Source organism: Loxodonta africana, chromosome 16 (assembly GCF_030014295.1).
Source record: "Loxodonta africana isolate mLoxAfr1 chromosome 16, mLoxAfr1.hap2, whole genome shotgun sequence".
Lineage (NCBI taxonomy): Eukaryota > Metazoa > Chordata > Mammalia > Proboscidea > Elephantidae > Loxodonta > Loxodonta africana.
The window spans coordinates 2,363,394-2,384,954 of NC_087357.1; the positions used below are offsets into that span (position 1 = coordinate 2,363,394).

Genomic DNA, 21,561 nt, shown 5'->3' on the forward strand with positions numbered 1-21,561 from the left:
TCAACCTAGCATTTGTGAATTCACAATGAAACTGAAAGGGGAACAAAAAGAGGTAGCATAGAAATAAAAAAGGAAAGAAGAAAGAAAGGAAGGAAAACATACTGAGCAAACTTTCTAGAAGCTCGAAGTGAGTAAAGAAGGCAGGTAGGAGAAATACCAATATTTGTTAGTATTGGCTTTGTTTCATCCATTGTCAGAAGTAAGTTTTGTATGCTTATATATATATATATATATTCTTTCCATTCTGTGCAGATGAGGGTCATCATCCCATTTTGTGGGTGAGTAAAGCAAGGCTACGGAAAGTAAAGAAGCATACTTAAAGTTATCAACCAATAAGAGGCAGGGTGAGATTACAAATACAAATCTACCTAATCGAAAAGCCAATATTGTGTCAATGATATTTCCCTTAACTTTATAATCGCTCCTACTTTATGCTTACAATATAGCTTTGCTGGACAGTATATGATATCTATTTGATTCCTGAGTTTCCTGTATAAAAAATAATGATGAAAGTGGTGAGAAATTTAAAGTATTGAACACTACAAACACCCTGGGCTGTACCATACATAATATAACATGAACAATTGACTTCATTCTCCAAAAGTAAAAGATAAGAAATATTAGAAAGTAAAGATAATTTATATCTATTAGCCAGTAAAACATTTGAAAATAGTAGCCCAACCACTCCTGACCTTCCACTGTGTTAGCATCATAACCACTATTCAGAGACTGATGCTAAGTTTTTGGCATTGACAATGGGTAAAAACAGGAGCACCAACTGGTCTCAAAGGCATTTAAACCCCTAGTTAGATCTGGAGCTAATCATTTTATCTTACTTATCCCAACCTTGGAAACTCTATGGGGCAGCTCTACTCTGTCCTATAGGGTCGCTATGTGTAGGAATTGACTTGATGGCAGTGGTGGTGGGTTTTATCCCAATAAATATTTGGAATTTATTATAATTTTTGATCAATTTACATTCTAAAATTTTAATCATTACATAATACTCTTTGACATATTTCATGTACTAAATATATAGATGTAATATAACCTTTTCAATTTATCCGACTTATTACAAGAAGGAAGCCCTGCGGTGTGGTGGATTACAACCTGGCTGCTAAGCAAAAGGTCGACAGTTCAAATCCACCAGCCACTCCCTGGAAACACTACGGGGCAGCTCTGCTCTGTCCTGTGGGGTTGGTTGAGTTGGAATCAACTCGATGACAACAGGTTTGGTTTAGTTTTTTTATTACACACACAAAAAAAACCCATTGCCATCGAATCGATTCCGACTCATAGCAACCCTACAGGACAGGTTAGAACTGCCCCATTTATTATGAGAAAAATCTAAATGTTAATATCATTTTCGATGAATTTATATTTTGAAATTTTAAAAAATGTTATGTATCTTAAAAAAGCATGGATGGATTGTAACCTGTTTTACAAATGATGCAACTAAGTTTTATAGTCAATAAGTATTGCCAATACACAGCTAGTCAACAAGGGAAGTAAAACCCGGGTAACTGAAACTCGATTCTAAATCCCATTCTGTCTCCACAAAAGTGTAATTACCCATATGTTTAATCATGTCTGAACTCTATGAGTGAAAAAAACAAATATAATAAAAGAAAACAACAACAAATGAAATGAAAGGCTGTTTTAAGTGTTAAGTTAGAGAAATAAGAAAGACATTTAAAAATAAATAACAAGGCTTCAACAACAGGTAAAGAGAATAAAAAGCAGTAAACATGTTAAGGGTTAATGATAGTGCTATAAAAAAATGACTTCACAGGGACACAGAATGATCAGTATGGCATAAAAAGGTGGTGGGACTAGAACTTGGGTTTACAGCTTTGGGAAGATTTTCAAAGCTATTTAGGAAGTGGTAAAGGGAAAAGTAATGGGTTCAGAATGGGAACAGTTGTGAGCAAAGCTACGTTTATGTAATGATTTAAGTAAGCATTTTTCCTATAGCATGAGACTTGTAAAATGATTTATTACATAAAAATAATACTTGCATGACATGGACAACTAGTTTAATTCCAATAAATCAGACTGCAATACCTGCTAAAGGGAAAAGCTGCTGGATGCACATTTTGAAGCATCTAGCTGTTTTATTTCAGTGTCAAGATGCTCATCTCTTTTACATAATGCTGGTAATCTCTGCTGCACGTATTTTTTATTCTTTGTTTTCTGTTTACATTTGTCATGATAATAGATATCTCTTAACTTATTTAGCTGTTTAATGTGTTTTTATTTGTTTTTGTCTTTTTTAACCACCCAAATTATTACATTAAACATTTACCTACAAGCACACCTATAGTTATGGAACACATTTTTTGCTGAAACTTCCGTGTCAAAATATTTTTTGACTCAGTATTCTCTAGCCACAATAGTCCCTTCAACTCTTTAAACCATTGGACCATTATTTTATAATTTGAAATGTAATGATATACACATTATTACACAACTTATTGTTGCCTTAAGTGCATAGTGGTGAAAAATTTATATAGAGAAAATAATTTGACTAAATAGTGGGTTTGCCTAATAATAAAAGTTTAACATTTTTATAAGATTTTTCAGTTCAGTATACTTTTCAAGGAAAGATTTGGAGCCAATTCTTGAATAATGTCCTTGGCAGGCTGAAGAATTTTTACCTTAGTAGAAGGTGAGGAGTAGTTGCAAATATTGAGACAAAGCTGTCTTTCTTCCTGTGCTGAGGTGAAGGTACACGTTGCTACATGGAACCTGATGGTAGAGAATTTCTAAAGTGAACCAAGGACCCAGTATGTAACTTCTTCATCATTAGAGTTAAATAACCATAAGAATATTTCCTATACTTCAATTTATTCTTGAATGTTGAGTGACTGGTCCAAAAAAAAAAAAAAAAAAGAATGATGCTGGGTAATATTTGTGAGAAAACTACATGTGAAATATTCATTTTATGTATACAGAACTCTGGGTATATGGAGCAAGAAAAAGATTTACAAAAATATAAATTAATTAAGAGAATTAGATTCTGGTAACCAACACAGAACCAATATGCACTTATGTCTATAGTGATGTCCAATGTCCAATGCCTTTATTTTGAATTGACTTGCTTACAGAGCTGTGTTTTGTTCTAGGGATCAGTGCTATGAAGGCAAGGGGGACTTATTGAGGCACCACAAAGGAAGTTAGTGTGATTGTGTGTATTCAACTGGGGATCCATCCTCAAAACTGTTGGTAAACTACTGGTAAATAAGCACTTTTTTTCAACCTATTTCTGACTAAAAGAGCCAGTGTCCAAAATATACTAAAAGATGGATGTCATGGACTATATTATGTCCCCCCAAAAATGTGTGTATCAACTTGGTTAGGCCTGATTCCTGGTGTTCTGTAGTTGTCCTCCATTTTGTGATTGTAATTTTATGTTAAAGAGGATTAGGGTGGGATTGTAACACCCTTCCTTACCAGGTCACATCCCTGATCCAATGTGAAGGGAGTTTCCATGGGGTGTGGCCTGCACCACCTTTTATCTCTCAAGAGATAAAAGGAAAGGGAAGCTAGCAGAGATGGGGGACCTCACACCACCAAGAAAGCAGCACCAGGAGCAGAGGGCATCCTTTGGACCTGAGGTTCCAGTGCCAAAGCTCCCAGACCAGGGAAAAACTGATGCATCATGAGAGCTGACAGAGAGAGAAAGCCTTCCCCTGGAGCTGAGGCTCTGAATTTGAACTTGTAGCCTACTCGACTGTGAGAGAATAAACTTTTCTTTATTAAAGCCATCCACTTGTGGTATTTCTGTTATAGCAGCACTAGATGACTAAGAGAGTAGACAAAGTTAGTCTAAAAGTACTTTGCATCATGTGGCACTAAGACACACAGGACAAATATCATTTGATCAATTTATTTCTGCTGGTTTCACCTTTTTTTTCCCTAGAATTCTTTACATAATACATCTTAAAAAAAAATTTTTTTTTTTTTTTTGGTGGCTTAACTTCCATAGACCAAAGTTAATTATAAAAATCGTATACATACTTATGTGTTTTTGCTTTTACCACTGGTCAGATACCAAGAACGACGCATTTGGAGAACTATGCAGTCACTGATTTTATTCTTTCAGGTCTGCTTCAATACACCCCAACTCACTTCTGTTTCTTTGCCCTTATCACCTGATGTTCCTTGTTACCCTGACTGGAAACAGTCTCCTGATTCTGCTAATCCTGATAGGCCTCCACTTCTACACCCTTATGTATTTTTTTCTGTGGCAGCTCTTTCTCATAGACATCTTGTTCACACTTGCCATTGTACCCAAGATAATGACTGACTACCTTCTGTACAGGACAGTCATCTCCGTTTTTGGATGTGGGATACAGATATTCCTGGGGTTATCCCTGGATGGGACTGAGTGTATCCTCTGAGGCCTCATGTCCTATGACCTTTATGCTGCCATCTGCAAGCCTCTACACTATCCTCTCTTCATGAACTGACCCCTGTGCAGGCAGATGGTTGTAAGCTCATCGATCAATGCCTTGATACACACAGTCTACACCATGAATTTCTTCTTTTGTGGAAACAGAGAAATTAATAATTTCTATTGTGAACTTCTTGGAGCCTTGAGACTCTCCTGTAAGGACACTGTGTCCTATGAGACTGGGATGTTGATCAGCACCACTATTCTGCTTCTTATTCCATTCTCAGTCATCCTTGCCTCCTACAGGCTCATCCTGATCACCATTTTTCAAATGACTTCCACTGAGGGATGGAAGGAAGCATTCTCCACCTGCTTATCTTATTTGACAGTGGTCAGTCTGTACTATGGTGCCATCATATTTTTGTACATGAGGCTGATCTCTTCCCACATTCCAGACCAAGATAAAGTAGTGCCAGCCTTCTACACACTTCTCACTCCCATGTTCAACTCCATGATCTACAGTCTTTGGAATAAGCATGTTATAAGGGCCCTGGGAAAATTCCTATAAGGGTGTTCTTTATATTCTAAAATACTAATATAAAGTTTCAGTGAATATTATGTGTTACTGGGTAGAAGTCTAGAAACCATACTAAGTCATCAGGCAATAGACAAAAACATAAATGCCAGATGCTTGTATGAACAGATAGAAAGCAAAGTAGAGAGACCAAAAGTTCTTTCCTGCTGTCTTTAGCCTCATCTTGACATCAGTGTAAGAAGTACATTCTTCCATTAAAACCTACTCTCGTGGGATTCTACATATGAGTCAGGATGTTTCTCAGCTTTTCCCTCTGCTGGCATAGAAACTGGCCTTTTAGAGTCAGCTAACAGTAACATAATGCCTGAGCCTTGTCAGCGAGTCATCTCTCTGGGTAATTCTTAACTCTGTAATTAATGGCATTGTTGGTTTTTATTTTTGTTCTTGTTCCTAAATTAATGGTGTGAATTGAAAAAAGACCACCAGTTGACTTCATAACTCTTTGATAAATTTGTGTAAATCCAACATTCACCAGGTTTGTGTTCATTGTTTAATACAATTTTAGGACCTTAAGGTCCTGGTGTCACAATGTTTAATGCTCAGCTGTTAACAAAAATGTTGGTGATTTGAACCCACCTAAAGTCTCCATGGGAGAAAGATATGATGATCAGCTCCCATAAAGATTACAGCCTAGAAAACCCTATGGTGCAGTTCTGCTCTGTCATGTGGGATCACAATGAGTCGGAATTGAGTCAACAGCACCCAACAACAACAAAGAGAACAAAGTAGATAATGGGATTTGGAGAAGTCACGGCATTAAAGGCAAAAAAGAAATAAATATGAAATACCAGAGTCATTCCCTGAACTATATACTGGGGATGCAAAGTCAAAATTCTCAGTAACCGGACTCAAGAATTATTCAGAATGGACAGCAGCCAATAACTCAAGTGCAAAGACTAAACAGCCATGCCTATAGGCCTACATCTTTTTATCTGATATTTTCAAATTTATGACACAAAGCCTTTACCGTATCAGATCTAAGAGAACCTAGGACAGAAATATCATTAAGTCCCTGGTGTCTCTGATTTTCTATTCTGATGAAGGTTCTAACAAAATATATCATCTACAATGTAGCAAGTTCAAAGAGTAATTAAGTCAGGAGTGTAAAACTGCTGACTAGAAGATACTGGTATCAAATATCAGAAGTTTGCAATTAATAAAGCTAGATAAATCTACTGATCTATCTAGAAGAGCTTAATGGTTAAATGCACTAGGGTTCAATTTGTCATTTCATCAATATCTCCTGCAATTAGATTGGACAATTTATTTGACCACAGTGTGTCAGTTTCCTCACTTTTAAGTTATTATAAGACATACCTTGTGTTATTGTGTGGATAAAATAAGAGTTTCCACTGAAAATGCTTTTGTGTGACGTTTCTCACTCTCTCTTGACTATGTCTATGCACGCGTACTCATCTTTTCATTCACATTTATAGAAGTATTTTAACTGTCACTTGGAAACAGCTCATTCTACACCTTTGTGGAGGAATACAATTGAATAAAAGAAATGCCTGTCTTTATTAAAACTCATTTTCTAACTAGGTACGTGATGGTTTTTTTATTAAAGTAACTGTTTACATAGTCTGATTTTTTTATGTTGCATGAAATATATGTACCAAAAAGAGTGATCAACAACTATCTGTGAGATCTTCCATATTGCTCAGCTTTCATTGAATGTAAGTCCTACCCATGTGTTTCACTCCGTGCAATAGACAAAAACTCTGAGTGAAGTGTTGCACTTCCAGCCACATCTCTGTCTTCTCCTGCCAGGGAGATCCCAGGAGGTCATGTGATTCATTCTGGCACAGCTACAAAAGAAAGAAGACAATCCAACCCATGTCAGAATGTGACATTAAAGGCAAATAAATTTTCCTATGTGGAGACACTGAACTTGCCTAATATTGTAGCTAGCATTGATTTTCCTGATTAATATAGCATAACATACCATCAGAATTTCCCCTAAAAATTGTTTAACATGTGAGATGAATGATTCACCATAATATGAATTTTATGATGTGAATAAGGGAAGTCTGTGCTCATGCTAATGGTTGCACTTTCTTTCCTTGTAAAAGTTTCACGTGCATCACACTATGTGCAGATTCATAAAAATGAAAAAATGGACTACTTCAAGTTTTTTCCAAAATATACATAACTTCCTAAGCCTTTGTGAATTGTCTTTATAGTTGAGTAATTTGTGATTATTCATGTACATTTTCCTATGAAAATGTAAACTGGAATTGCATTTAAGACTACATAAGAATATCTGAAATTATCTGTGCATGAAGACATACACTATTGTCTATATTTGGGGGATATCTTCTGGAAATACACAGATAATCATAGCTTTAATAGATATGATTATGCAGTTTTCATTTGCATTTTACTCACTATGACTTCATTTGCATTTTGCCTCCTGTGTTTTGTCACTCTTATATACTGAAATATTAGTTTATTTTATTACCAAACTTACCTAATTTTGTGAGACCCTATTTTTACTCACAGAAGAAAAAAATAATAAGCTTGTTCTTTCAAGGTGACTGAATCATTTGTGGGTTTGCAATTGCTTGGTCCAAGGTTTCAAAAACCAAAAAAAAAAAAAAAAGAACTCATTGTCATTGATTCCGACTCATAGCTGCCCTATAGGACAGAACAGAAGTGCCCCATAGGGTTTCCAAGGAGCCACTGCTGGATTCAGCTGCCAACTTTTTGGTTACTAGCTATAGCACTTAACTGCTGCACCACCAGAGCTCCAGTCCAAGGTTTAAGAAAAAAAAAAAAAAAACGTTGCTGTCAAGTCGATTCCGACTCATAGCGACCAGTCCAAGATTTAGAAAAAAAAAGATTTAGACCCTGCTAAATCAAGATTTTTTTTTAAATCAAGATTCATCTGCTTTCTCTACTTTCTCTTTCTCACTGGAACTAAGGAGACAGGATGGCCAGAGTAGGGTTTCATGAATATAACCATAACTATAAATATAGGGCAACTGGTTTTGGTTTTGAAACCTTCCCTTGGTCTTACCAGCCTTCTCACAGGCGTATCTTTCCTAACTGTAGGCAGGAGTCTGACTTTGACTCATCCCTGTCTTGCCCTCATGTAACTTCTAGTCTGCTCTTCGTGCAGAGATTATGTCCCGAGTGCATTATGGGGGAGTCTTGGCATTCTCTCCCCATATGTTTGCTTGGCCTCTACCTTGGCTTCCACTGAAACCAAAGTCCCTCCAATCCCAGCCCCATCCTCAGCCCACTCACTGTTGTAGCTGGCATCTCATGCCCTCTCATATCCCGTTTCTCATTTCCATGACATCCCCATGTCCATGCCATGCTTGGTGCTGTGATGTCTCCTGGGAATGGGGCAAAGCCCCCACAGTGTTGCATTAAAAATCCTGTCTCCTTTGCTTCCTGCTCTCCCCCCACCACACCCATCCCCCAACCCCAGCTTTGCATTTGAATCCTGTTTTTTCGCTTGGAGGTTATATGTAAACCCCACTGTGCCTGCGTAATGATTAAGAGTGTTGCTGATGTAACTTCCTGTGGGGGGGAAAAATCACAAGGTTTCTTAAAGCAAAAAGAAAGTTTTATTCAGCATATATTCAAAAAGGCAAAAGGGGGAAATCAGACAAGCATATTGTCAGAGCCATGTTTGCCCAAGTCCAAGGAGTATTACAGAATACACAAGAATGGGAAAATGGACAGACATGCTGCCAGAGCCATGTCTGTCTAAATCCAAGGAGATATTACAAAACAGACAAAAGTAGGAAAATGGGCAAGTATGCTGCTAGAGCAATGTCTACCCAAGTCCAAGGAAGGTTACAGGATCGTCAGTATATATTCACATTACAAATGGGCAAAACTTTTGAAATCTTCACCTTTTCACGGATTGGCTAGAAACTGTGATCCTACATTTTGAATTGCCTTTCTTAACAATCATTGGTACAGGTTTCAGTAATGACAGTCAGGAGGGTCTTCAATTGGTCCAAAAAATTTCCTAGTCACTAAATGTTAATAGAAAAAAAATAAGAATAGAAAGTCTTTGGTGTTCTATTTGATTGGCTTATGTGAAATGTTCCCTAAAAGACATATTCCAAGATTATTTTAGCTATTGTCTTTATATCTTAGGGCCCAGTTGATGTGTCCTTGTGAGTCCTTGTGAGTCTAGCTCCAGCTGGATCACATTCTCTATGTTCAAGGACAGGGGATAATGACTCCAGTATTATTTTCTAAATCAACTTGTATGAAATCCCTTACTTATAAACCCTTTTAAAGTAACTTGTCTCCTTGCCCTTGGTGAGCAGCTTGGCAGCAGCAGCTCTGACTCCTTTTCCTTGCGCAATGAAATAAAGGTGCCTTTTCGTGTCCTCCCATCTCCGTCTGTCATTTATTGTTCAATATAAGTCATGCTGAGCAAAAACTTGGGGTTTGCACCTGGTAACAGGGACACAGAGCCATCCTGCTCTGTCTACCCGCTTGTGACTGTCCCATGCACTAGGGCATCCAAGGATGATTCTGCACTGAATTCCAGTCACAGGCTTCCTAGATTTCTAATCCCAAATTCATCAGGGGTTTGTATTTCACATTCTGTATAATTAAGTGAGTTGTGCGGCTGAATCTAAAATTCCTTACTTCCCTATAGAAATTTTTTCTAACTTCCTTCCTCATGTCAAATAAGTTCCCTTGCCTCTTCTGTCACCACAACCTTTTATTGTCTTCGTATATGCTGTTTGTCTTTGTCAGGAATTTTTGAACATTTTCTTTTTAAAACCTTTCACATTGGATCTATATTACAATTAATTACATTATTGGAGACATATGTACACTAAGGACAATTAGGTATTAAGTGGAATAAAAACTGCATTAGCACGTATTTTCAAAATATCACAAACTATAGTGTGTAAAACTTCAGCTGCAGTGATGATACACATTATTTTATCTGGTATTTTTAATAAAATGAAAAAAAATTAAAATGTGTATTACCTGTAACCTTGTACTTAAACATTTTAAAAAATACAAATTGTGTGAAGGATTGAAAATGACATCCAAATCAATTATGTATATAATGTATTTAATAACTAAATTAATTTAATAAAAGTCAGATACATATGTGCGTGTATATCTATATATTTTTAGAAACCCTGGTGGTGTAGTGGTTAAGTGCTACAGCTGCTAACCAAGAGGTCGGCAGTTGAAATCCGCCAGGCTCTCCTTGGAACCAACTAGATGGCCCTGGGGTTTTTTTAATATCTATATATTATATAAATAATTGTATTATATTTACTTTTTCTTTGAATTTGCACTTATATTTATATTTAGTCTGTATGTCATAGTGGCTAAGAGCTATAGCTGCTAACCAAAAGGTCAGCAGTTCAAATCCACTATCCTGTGGGGAACTTCTACTCTGCCCTTTAGAGTCTCTATGAGTCGCATTGACTCGATGGCAAAGAGTTTCATTTTATATGCATGTATATGTCTTCTTTATTAAATTACTATCATCTTATTTCAATTTATTAGTTGTACTGGCATTTTTTTAAAATTCTTTAGGGGGGTTTGTGTGTTTGTTGTCTTACAAACTGCATGTAAAATGGAGTGTGTTGAACACTCGATATATAGATAAGAATTGTAAAATTTTGTTAGACACAGGTTTTCTGAATGTGAAACTCTACAAACATATCTCTGAATAAGTGTGTTTACAACTCTCTCATTGCAGGGAAATGTTCACACTGTGTGTTTAAGAGTACTTGTTATGAACATGAAGCTTTACACAGTTAAGTTTATAAAACACTGAAAACATGTAGTCTCTTTCTTGAAAATATTTTGTTGTGAAAATGTACTTACTGCGTGTTAATATGTGGTACATACACTTATAGAAAACTTCAGTGAAATAATATGTTTTAGCAATACAAATAGATAACATTTAACACATTCTTCACTGAGTTAAGGTGATCAAGCCAGTGAGAACATCTAGAAAATGTATCATACACCCCCCCCACACACACACACAAAATCCTGGCCAAAGGCCATCCTGTATAATTAGTGAATCACTCTCCAGTGACCTAGTCTCAGGGGAGCATTGTCAAGAGAACACAAATAAAACAACAAATATTAGGATAAGCATCCTAGAAAAGAAGCCCAGAATCATGGTTGTAGATGTGTCTCCACAGATGTCCTGATATGTGAGGTGTCAAGGACAGCACTGAGAGTTGAGTGTGTACTTTCCCATAAAAAGTATTCACGGATGTTTGCTCCAGGATGCACGCAGAACTACCATGAAGGTGGGAAGACAATGAAAGGTACTGATCCTAACATTTGTTTAATTGAGAATCATATAAATGTTTTAGAATAACTTGATTACAAATAATAAATAATCACTTTTTGTTAAGTTCCGGTATAAGGGATTGACAAATTCCACATCTCAATAACCAGGGGACTTTAAAGAGAAAATTTTTATTTGGCTCTAAGGGGTATAAAAGTATCATATATAGTTATTTAAAAAATAAAAATCAAAAGGCATTAGATGACCACTTGTGCATGCTTTCTCTTTTTTTCTTTTTATTATGGAAAAAATATGTAACAAAACGTTTGACATTTTGACAATCTCCACATGTACAGTTCAGTGGCATTAGTTATGTTCATCATGTTCAACCATCTTTCTTATCTGTTCCCAAATTATACCATCACTCTTAACAGAAACTTAGTTGTTGTTGTTAGTTGTCATTGAGTTGATTTTGAATCATGGTGGACCCATGTGTGCAGAGCAGAACTGCTCTAGAGAGCTTTCAAGACTCAAACAGAACACCAGGCCAGTTTTTCAAGGCGCCTCTGGCTGGGTTCAAACTGCTAACCTTTTGACTACTAGTTGAGTGCTAACAATTTGTACCAGCCAGGGATTCCACTGAAGCTCAGATATGTTTCAAATGTCTAAATTTTATGAATGTGGCAGTCGTGAGTGTGGGACTGTGTGTTATTCTCCATAATTCGGTTAAGAAGTTCATACCTGGCATCAGCTGGTGAGGTATCTTTAACTTCACCACTTTTCACCTTTATTCCAGAATAGATCATATATGTTCATAAAAGTTATTCCAGGAATTGAAGAGAATTTATATTTTAGGCGTGAAGAGACATAGTATTCTCTTTGTGCCTAAAATATAAATGCCCTTCACTTCTGGAAATAACATTAGAGATAACATATATCTATTTTTCGATTAAAGTGAAAAGTGGTGAAATTAAAGATACTTCATTGGTTATGTGTGAACTTCTTAACTGAATTCTGGAGAATAAGACAGAACTTCACCCTGAAGGCTGCCACATTCATAGAGACTTTTGAAACAAGACAGATGATCCCAGCACCCAGAAGACAGATGATAGTGGGTGTTAACTCCCAAAATAAAAGTAGGTGTGAACTAAAACTAAACAATGAACAGACAGAATAATTTATTTGGACTGAGTTGACCAAAAAAAAATTTCATAGCGCAGTGTAGTTTAGAGGAAGATTAAAAGATAAATAGGATTTGTCACATTGTACAATGTCAGGGAGCAAATACCAGAAGTAGGGGGAAGGGGTTGTTTAGAAGAGTAGAGAGCAGTATGCTGCAGCTAAAACCTGCTGCATAACCTCTGAAGCAGAGCTGAAGGTGGTAACAAACTTGAGATTGTTGATAATGTGGCATTATTTATATAGAGTTATACACTATATATTGGAGATGTTTAGATGCAGGTGCTTTGTATGATTATATATCTTTTATTCTATTTTCAATTGCCCTTTGACAGTGTAGTTAACTATCTGGAAAGCAATGGTGCTGTTGTTGGGGTGGTTAATTAGACAAGAAGTAGAGATCAGAATTAGATCACAAGTGGGCTAGAGGACAGGACTGCTTTTTTATTGAAAAAAATTTTTAATTGTGCTTTAAGTGCAATTTTACATATCAAGTCACTCTCTCATACAAAAACTTATATACACCTTGTTATGTACTCCTAGCTGCTCTCCCCCTAATGAGTCAGCACACTCCTCCTCTCCACCCTGTATTACCCATGTCCATTCAGCTAGCTCCTGTCCCCTTCTGCCTTCTCATTTCACCTCTAGACAGGAGCTGCCCACATAGTCTCATTCAGAGTCTACTTGGTCCAAGAAGCTCACTCCTCACCAGTATCATTTTCTGTCTTATAGTCCAGTCCAATCCGTGTTTGAAGAGTCGGCTTTGGGAATGGTTCCAGTCTTGGGGTAGCAGGTCCAGGGACCATGACCACTGGGGTCCCTCTAGTCTCATTCAGACCATTAAGTCTGGTCTTCTTATGAAACTTGAGGTCTGCATCCTGCTGTTGTCCTGCTCCATCAGGGATTCTCTGTTGTGTTCCCTGTCAGGGCAGTCATTGGTTGTAGCTGGGCACCATCATGTTCTTCCAGTCTGGGGCTGATATAGTCTCTGGTTTATGTGGTCCTTTCTGTCTCTTTGGCTCGTATTTACCTTGTGTCTTTGGTGTTCTTCATTCTCCTTTGCTCAAGGTGGATTGAGACCAATTGATGCATCTTAGGTGGCCCCTTACTAGAGTCTAAGACCCCAGACACAACTCACCAAAATGGGATCCAGAATGTTTTCTTAAAACATTTTGTTATGCCAATTCACCTAGATGTCCCCTGAAACCATGGTCCGCAGAACCCTGTCCCTGCTACTGAGGACAGGGCTGGTTTTGACAGAACAGTGTACAGCAGTATTTCTGGAATAGAAGTGCAAACAACAGTTTGGTGCTGTGTTTTGTTTGTTTATTTTTTGAGCTAATTTGAAAACATGATGTCTGAGTTAGGAGAGAGAGGAGAGTCAGGTTGAGAATAATTGGAACTGTCTCTTGCAAAGTCTACCCATGTGAGACCTGAAGACACCTGGAATGTGCAGGAGACACTGAGAATAAAGATAACAGGCAGATTCAAGTCCTCAATAAAGATCATGGGAGATGCTGTTTCCTGTACATTCTTTTACCAGTAAGGGAGTAGGTGGATACACGCTACCCAGAGCTTTATCTTATTGCTGCCTTTGTTGTTTTGCCTTGTACGTTCACTATTTTTTATGTTAAATCAGCCTAATATTTTTATTGATCACTTAGCAGCATTCTTGTGAGGATCAAATGGTAGAATTGTACAGATAAAAATTGTAAAGATTTTATCACTGTATAATCTTAGTAAAAGGCATGTGTTAATTAAGAGGACCAGATGAATTGTGGAATGACATCAAGGACACCATACATGAAGAAAGCAAGAGGTCATTAAAAGGACAGGAAAGAAAGAAAAGACCAAATGGATGTCAGAAGAGACTCTGAAACTTGCTTTTGAACATCCAGTAACTAAAACAAATGCAAGAAATGATGAAGTAAAAGATCCAAACAGAAGATTTCAAAGGGCTGCTCAAGATGACAAAGTATTATAATTAAATGTGCAAAGACTTGGAAATAGAAAACCAAAAGGGAAGAACATGCTCAGCATTTCCCAAACTGAAAGAACTGAAGAAAAAATTCAAGCCTTGAGTTGCAACACTTAAGGATTCTATGAGCAAAATATTGACTGATTCAGGAAGCATCAAAAGAAGATGGAAGGAATTCACAGAGTCACTGTACCAAAAAAATTGGTCAACATCCACTGTTTCAGGAGGTAGTATATGATTAGGAACCCGTGGTACTGAAGCAAGAAGTCCAAGCTACTCTGAAGACATTGGCAAAACACAAGACTCCAGGAATTGAAGGAATAACAATTGAGATGTTTCAACAAAAGGTTGCAGCTGAAAATGCCCACTTGTCTATGCCAAGAAATTTGGAAGACAGCTACCTGGTCAACTGACTGGAAGAGATCCATATTTATGCCTATTCCAAAGACAGGTGATCCAATAGAATGCGGAAAATATTGAACAATATCACACATAATTAAAATTTTGCTGAAGATCATTAAAAAATAGCTGCAGTAGTATATCTATAGGAAATTGCCATGAATTCAAGCCAAATTCAAAAGAGACCGTGAAAAATGGGATGTCGGTGCTGATATCGGATCTTGGATGAAAGCAGAGAATACCAGAAATATGTTTACCTGTTGTTTATTGACTATGTAAAGGCATTTGACTGTGAGGATCATAACAAATTATGGATAACATTGCGGATTATGAGAATTCCAGAACACTTAATTGTGCTCATGAGGAACCTATACAGAAACCCAGAGGAAGTCATTCAAACAGAGTAAGGTATACTGCGTGGTTTAAAGTCATGAAAGGTGTGTGTCAGGGTTTATTCAATCTGTATGCTGAGCAAATAATCTAAGACACTAGACTGTATGAAAAAGAACATGACATCAGGATTGGAGGAAGATTCATTAATAACCTGTGTTATGCAGAGGACACAACCTTCCTTGCTGAAAGCAAAGAGGATTTGGAGCACTTACTGATAAAGATCAAAGACTACAGCTTTAGATATGAATTAGACCTCATCATAAAGGAAACAAAAATTCTCACAACTGGACCAATAAGCAACATCATGGTAAATGGAGAAAGGATTGAAGTTGTCAAGGATTTCATTTTACTTGGATTCATAATCAATGCCATGGAAGCAGCAGTCGAGTAATCAAGTGGCATATTACATTAGACAAATCTGCTACAAAAGACCTCTTTAAAGTGTTCAAAAACAAATACGTCACTTTAAGGACTAAGATGGCCCGATTCAAGCTAAGGTGTTTCCAAACACCTCATATGTACATGAAAACTGGACAATGAATAAGGAAGACTGAAGAAAAATTGATGCCCTTGAATGATGGTATTGGCGAAGAATATTGAATATACCATGGACTGCTGGAAGAATGAACAAATGTGTCTTGGAAGGAGTGCAGCCAGAAAGTTCCTTAGAATCATGGATGGTTAGGCTTCGTCCCACATACCTTGGACATGCTATGAGGAGAGACCAGTCCCTAGAGAAGGACGTCACGCTTCGTAAAGGGTTGCTATGAGTTGGAACCAACTTAAGGACATCTAACGATGACCACAAATTAAGAAGAAGATGAAGGCAAAAAAGAAGATAAAAAGCACCATTAATCCAGGGTTTCTCCACCTCAACAAAATTAACATGTTTAAAAAAAAACCTGATAATTCTTGCTCTTTGAGGGACTGGCGCATTATAGATTTTAACAGTATCCCTGGCCTCTATCCACTGGGTACCAGCAACACCCCACCCAGTTATGACAACAAAAGTGTCTCTGGACATGGCCAAATAACCCCTAAGCAGGAGAATCACTTCCAAGTTGAGAACTACTGCATTAGCTAATTCATTCTACCTGTTTAATGTATTAGTGGAAAGCTTGGTGGAGTAGTGGTTAAGTGCTACAGCTGCTAACCTAAAGGTCGGCAGTTCAAATCCACCAGGCACTCCCTGGAAACTCTGTGGGGCAGTTCTCTGTCCTATAGGGTCGCTATGAGTCAGAATCGACTCGACGGCAACAGGTTTAATGTATTAGATACAAGCTTAAAGTGTTGAACTCAGTAGGCCAAGGTCACATCCGAATAAGTAGCAGTTCTAGAATTCAATCTAAGTTTTAATATTAATTCTGCACAGTGTATTTGTGAAACATGCCAACCCATCCCCATCTTCACACACAATTTAATGGATGCACTCTACCAATCTCTCTCTCTCTCCAATTTTTTTTCTCTCTATGTATAAATAGACTCTCTAATTATATAAATGCAGATGCATATATATACACATATGTGTGTTAAACATGTGTGTATATTTATGTAATACATATATTGTGATTCTAATTTGTGGAATACTTTGGAAATTCATTAACTCATGTACAAATACAAACTCTCACATTGTACTCCAGTAATTGAAAATGTCATTTGCTTAAATATAAAAAATATATAATTAAGTGTTTAAATCTCTCATCTAAAACACAATATAAAGCTCTCTTTTGTCTCTCCTGTCTTGGAATTGGTTGAGGAAAGCTTTGGTGAAATAAGGAATCTCCTACAGGATTACAAGCTTGGATGCATAAGGAGGACACAGCAATAGAGGTAGGATGTTCAGCACCTATATCTTTGTTTGGTTAGAAATGCTAGAACATATAAAGGATTGCCATACTAAATTTATTTCTGCCTTAGCATCATATTTCCTGGTAAGAATTATCACTAGTCTGAAAGGCCACTGAAGAAGAGATGGGAATCAGAGTTTTGGGACAGTTTTGGCTGGAGGACAAAACTCTGAATTGGAAATCAAAAAACATGAATTCAGCCCAGCTCTGTCGACAGGCGACTGTCGGCATGGTGGTCTTGAATGAATGACTTCAAGTGTTTCAATTTTCTTTTTTTCCTCTGTCTAATAATGGAAATGTGTTTTAAATATCTGTATCAAAAACAAATTCATGAATTCTAAAATCAAATCAAATTATCTCAGTATTTCAATTCCAAGCACCAAAGAGGAAGATAGGGAAGACGTGCCTATGCAAGGAAACTAGTTACAGAAGTGGTAACATGTCAGTCACTTCCAAACTGGAGCAGCAAATGGAGAGTTTTCCTCTTTATGGCAGAGTGTGGGTGTCTAGGTTTCACATGTATATGAGGCAATTGAAGATACCATTGTTTGGGTCAGGTGCACTTTAGTCCTCAAAGTGACATCTTTGCTTTTGAAAGTTGCTATGAGTCGGAATCAACTTGATGGCAACAGGTTTGGTTTCATTTTTGCAAAGTTTTTAAGGAGGTTGAAAGTAGTCTATACAGGAAAAATATTTTGTAAGTGTACTATAAAGAAAATAGTTATCATTACGTCAGTGGGAACAGGCAGACCAAAAGGGACACAAATAAGCTAAAGGGAGTTTGTTTACACATTTTAAACCTTTTTTCTCCTTGTCAAAAGGCATTGTAACAGCACTTTGTGAATACTATTGAATCCTCATTAGGAAAATCCTTGATTTTAGTAAAGTCATAACCCACAATATTACAAACACAAGATAAGTATAAATTGTATAATTAAAGAGCTGCCTCACTGAAATCAAGTACCAGGTCCAATGTGCCATCTAATATTTCTATGACCTTCTGCCAATCTCTTCTTGAGAAGTGGATGGAATGATCACTTTCCACCAAAATTACAACATCAGAAATGTGCCGAAATCTTTCATTTGGCTTTTCTTCCCTTCTTGTTTTTGTTTTTGTTTTTTCTTCTCTTGAGATAACAGCTAATGACATTTTTATTCCTTTGCCCTTACTTTGTGTTTTAAGAAAGAGAAGAGATAATCTTTTTTGTGATCACACTATCACTTTTACCTTTGATTGGCTCAAGCCTTAAATGTAAGATATTCTTTAATAAAATCAAAGACAGAGAGAAGTAGAAGCAGGAAAGGGGCCTTATAACATTTAAATATTTTACTTTCATATTTGGGGATGTCTTTTTTTTTAAACAGAGTAATGGAGCCCTAGTGGCACAGTGGTTAAGAGCTGCGGCTGCTAACTAAAAGGTCTGTCAGCAGTTCAAATCCATCAGCCACTCCTTGGCAACCCTATGGGTCAGTTCTACTCCGTTCTAGAAGTCAGAATTGACTCAATGGCAACAGGTTTGTTTTTTTTTTTAAGCACAGTAGTAGATAATAGAAGATCCAGGGAAGAATCTGTTCTATACTGACTAGTTAGCTGTTGAGTTAAGGGATTGAAAATAACCATTATTAATGGAATTTAAAAATCGAGGTTATAACTGTACACTTGATGATATTAGAAAATAACCACTTGTGTATTTCTGAGCCAAAGCCAAATACTGATAAGTCACATTTAGAGAGTCACATTGGTTGGGCATAGTAACTTAAAGCAGTAAGTCCAGCTTCTCAAAAAAAAAAAAAAAAGGAAATAGTTGTGGTTAATAATGTATGTCTTAGGAGATAAGCAAAGATTATAAACCTCAAAAAGGAAAATAAATAATCTTTGTATCACTAAGTTTATCCATATAGCAATTCAATCACTTATTCATTTCAACATATTTTCAAGTTTTTACACCTTCTGCTTATGTTCAAGTATATTTTCTTATTGATAAGTGAATTTATTAAGAACTATCATCCTTATGGAAAGCCTGGGGGCATAGTGGTAAAGAGTTTGGCTGCTAACCAAAAGTTCTGCAGCTGGAACACACCAGGCACTCCATGGAAACTCCATGGGGCAGTTCTGCTCTGTCCTACAGTGTCGCTATGAGTCGGAATCAACTTGACAGCAACAGGTTTGTTTTTTTCTTAATCATCCTTATCCTATTAAAATAGGTATAGCATATTTTTATTTATTTTTTCATGGATCTTTCACAATAGATTTTGGATGTAAATGCATGACTCCTTACTTTTTATCTTTGTGTAACGGAATGGCGTTTCTTGTTTAAAAAAAGGTAAAATTGGCCATTCATTTAAGCAACTGTATAATTTCCTGAAAAAATCACAGATATTATTTAAAAAAAAAAATAGTTCACTGTTCTTTATTTACCTTCCACACTCTTGTCTCTTACTTTAGGGAAAACCAATGAATATTCAATGGAGAATTATAATGAAACATCGACTGGTTTCATTTTATTAGGACTGTTCCTACCATCAAGAATTGGCCTCTTCATTCTCATCATTCTCATTTTCTTAATGGCTTTGATTGGCAACATATCCATGATTACCCTCATCCTACTGAGCACCCATCTCCACACGCCCATGTATTTCCTGCTTAGTCAGCTCTCTGTCATGGACCTGAATTACACCTCCACTATTGTCCCCAAGATGGCTTACAATTTCCTGCTTGGAAACAAGTCGATATCCTTCATTGGATGTGGAGTCTAGAGTTTTTTCTTTGTGACTTTGGCAGGTGCAGAAGCACTTCTCTTGGCATATATGACCTACGACCATTACATGGCCATTTGCTTTCCTCTTCACTATCCTATTCGTATGACCAAAAGTGTGTGTGTGCTAATGACTACAGGATCTTGGATAATGAGCTCTATCAATGCCTGTGCCCACACTGCATATGCACTCCAAATGCTCTATTGCCAATCCAGGACCATTGATCATTTCTTCTGTGATCTCACAGCCATATTGGCTCTGGCATGCATGAACACCCAGGTCTATGAGTACATAGTATTTGTGTGCAGCACTTTGTTCCTCATGTTTCTTTTCATTGGCATTACCTATTCCTATGGCCAAGTTCTCCTTGTTATCTACCGCATTCCCTCATCAGAAGGGAGGGAAAAGGCCTATTCGACCTGTAGTACCCACCTCATTGTGGTGACTTTGTACTACGCACCCTTTGTTTACAATTATCTACACCCAAGATCCTTCCGATCCCCAACAGTAGACAAGGTTTTGGCTGTTTTCTACTCCATAGTCACTCCCATGTTCAACCCTGTCATCTACAGCCTGAGGAGCAAGGGGGTGATGGGGGCCCTGAGAAGAGTTATTTGGAGAATCTTCTCTCTGAATACGTAGACAAGGTTTCTGCATCAATCTTCAAGCTGCAGGGGCCTGCCTATTTTGCAGTGAACAGCCATGAAGAAAAATATTAATCAAAGCATGAGGACAGGGTTAATGTTTATATTAGAAGATTTTAAAAAGTAGAAGTTTGATAAAATAATTTCACATTACTAAGGCATAATATTTGTTTTTTCCTGAGGTGATTTTTTTCCAACAATATAAAAGGCATATATAGCCAACTCAATTTCAGAAACAAGGCTTTTATTAATACGTAGAAAAGAAAATGGAAACTTCCTAAAATGAAGATATCATTCATCATAACAATTCTACTATACTTATCTCTCAATATGACAACAGAACAATAAATGATTTATTGTGACTGAATCTAATCAAAATAATATTTTTCCCATTAATTCACTCTTAATAGGTGTGTACTGTTCCAATTTTTTCCCCAATTTCAGGGGAAATGACATATACAGGGATTAGAAAGTCTTACACGATGGTAGAGGAAATATGACAAGTTTATATTTACCAAAAGGGGGGCCCTGAATTTATCTGGATGAATCCTAGGGAAGCGATTTATTAATAAAATCAGTAATCAGGGCTGGAGAGATGCCAACTGAGCTATAGAAGAAAGAGAGCATACTTCATAAGAGGATTAATGGAAGTTACAGTCTAATGAGTACAGGTTATACTATCTCAGCCATTCCCAAGTGAGTCCCCAGCACAGGCTCAAATTTTGCATCCCAAGTAGCCGCTGGTACCCTTATATAAGACAATTTATGTTATACATATTCTTAGTCTCCACTTAATAGACTCATAATTCTATTGATACTTTTTTGAGGGGTAGGAATGGGGAGTCAACTTCTCAGCACTAGAATTTTTAATTGATACCCCAGCTCAATCTGTGTCTAAATGGGTCCCACCATTATTTCCAGTAAAAAAATGTATTAGCTTAGGTGTATATTCTAGGAGAAGAGGTATTGCAGTGAGAACAGAATACTGCTGATATGCTATTCATTTTTTGAGGACAGACGAAAAGAGGAAGTTAGAATGAGTATGTAAGAACAGACCTGGATTAACCAAGTCAACACAGCAATGGAAAACTGATGTCTTAAGATTTTGAAGAAACAGTATGAATTT

General features: G+C 36.9%; 1 pseudogene; it reads left to right on the forward strand.

Moving 5' to 3' along the window:
- Positions 1-19,500: 19,500 nt before the first annotated feature.
- On the forward strand, positions 19,501-20,741 carry LOC100663665 (olfactory receptor 2L5-like; annotated as a pseudogene).
- The last annotated feature ends 820 nt before the right edge of the window (positions 20,742-21,561 follow it).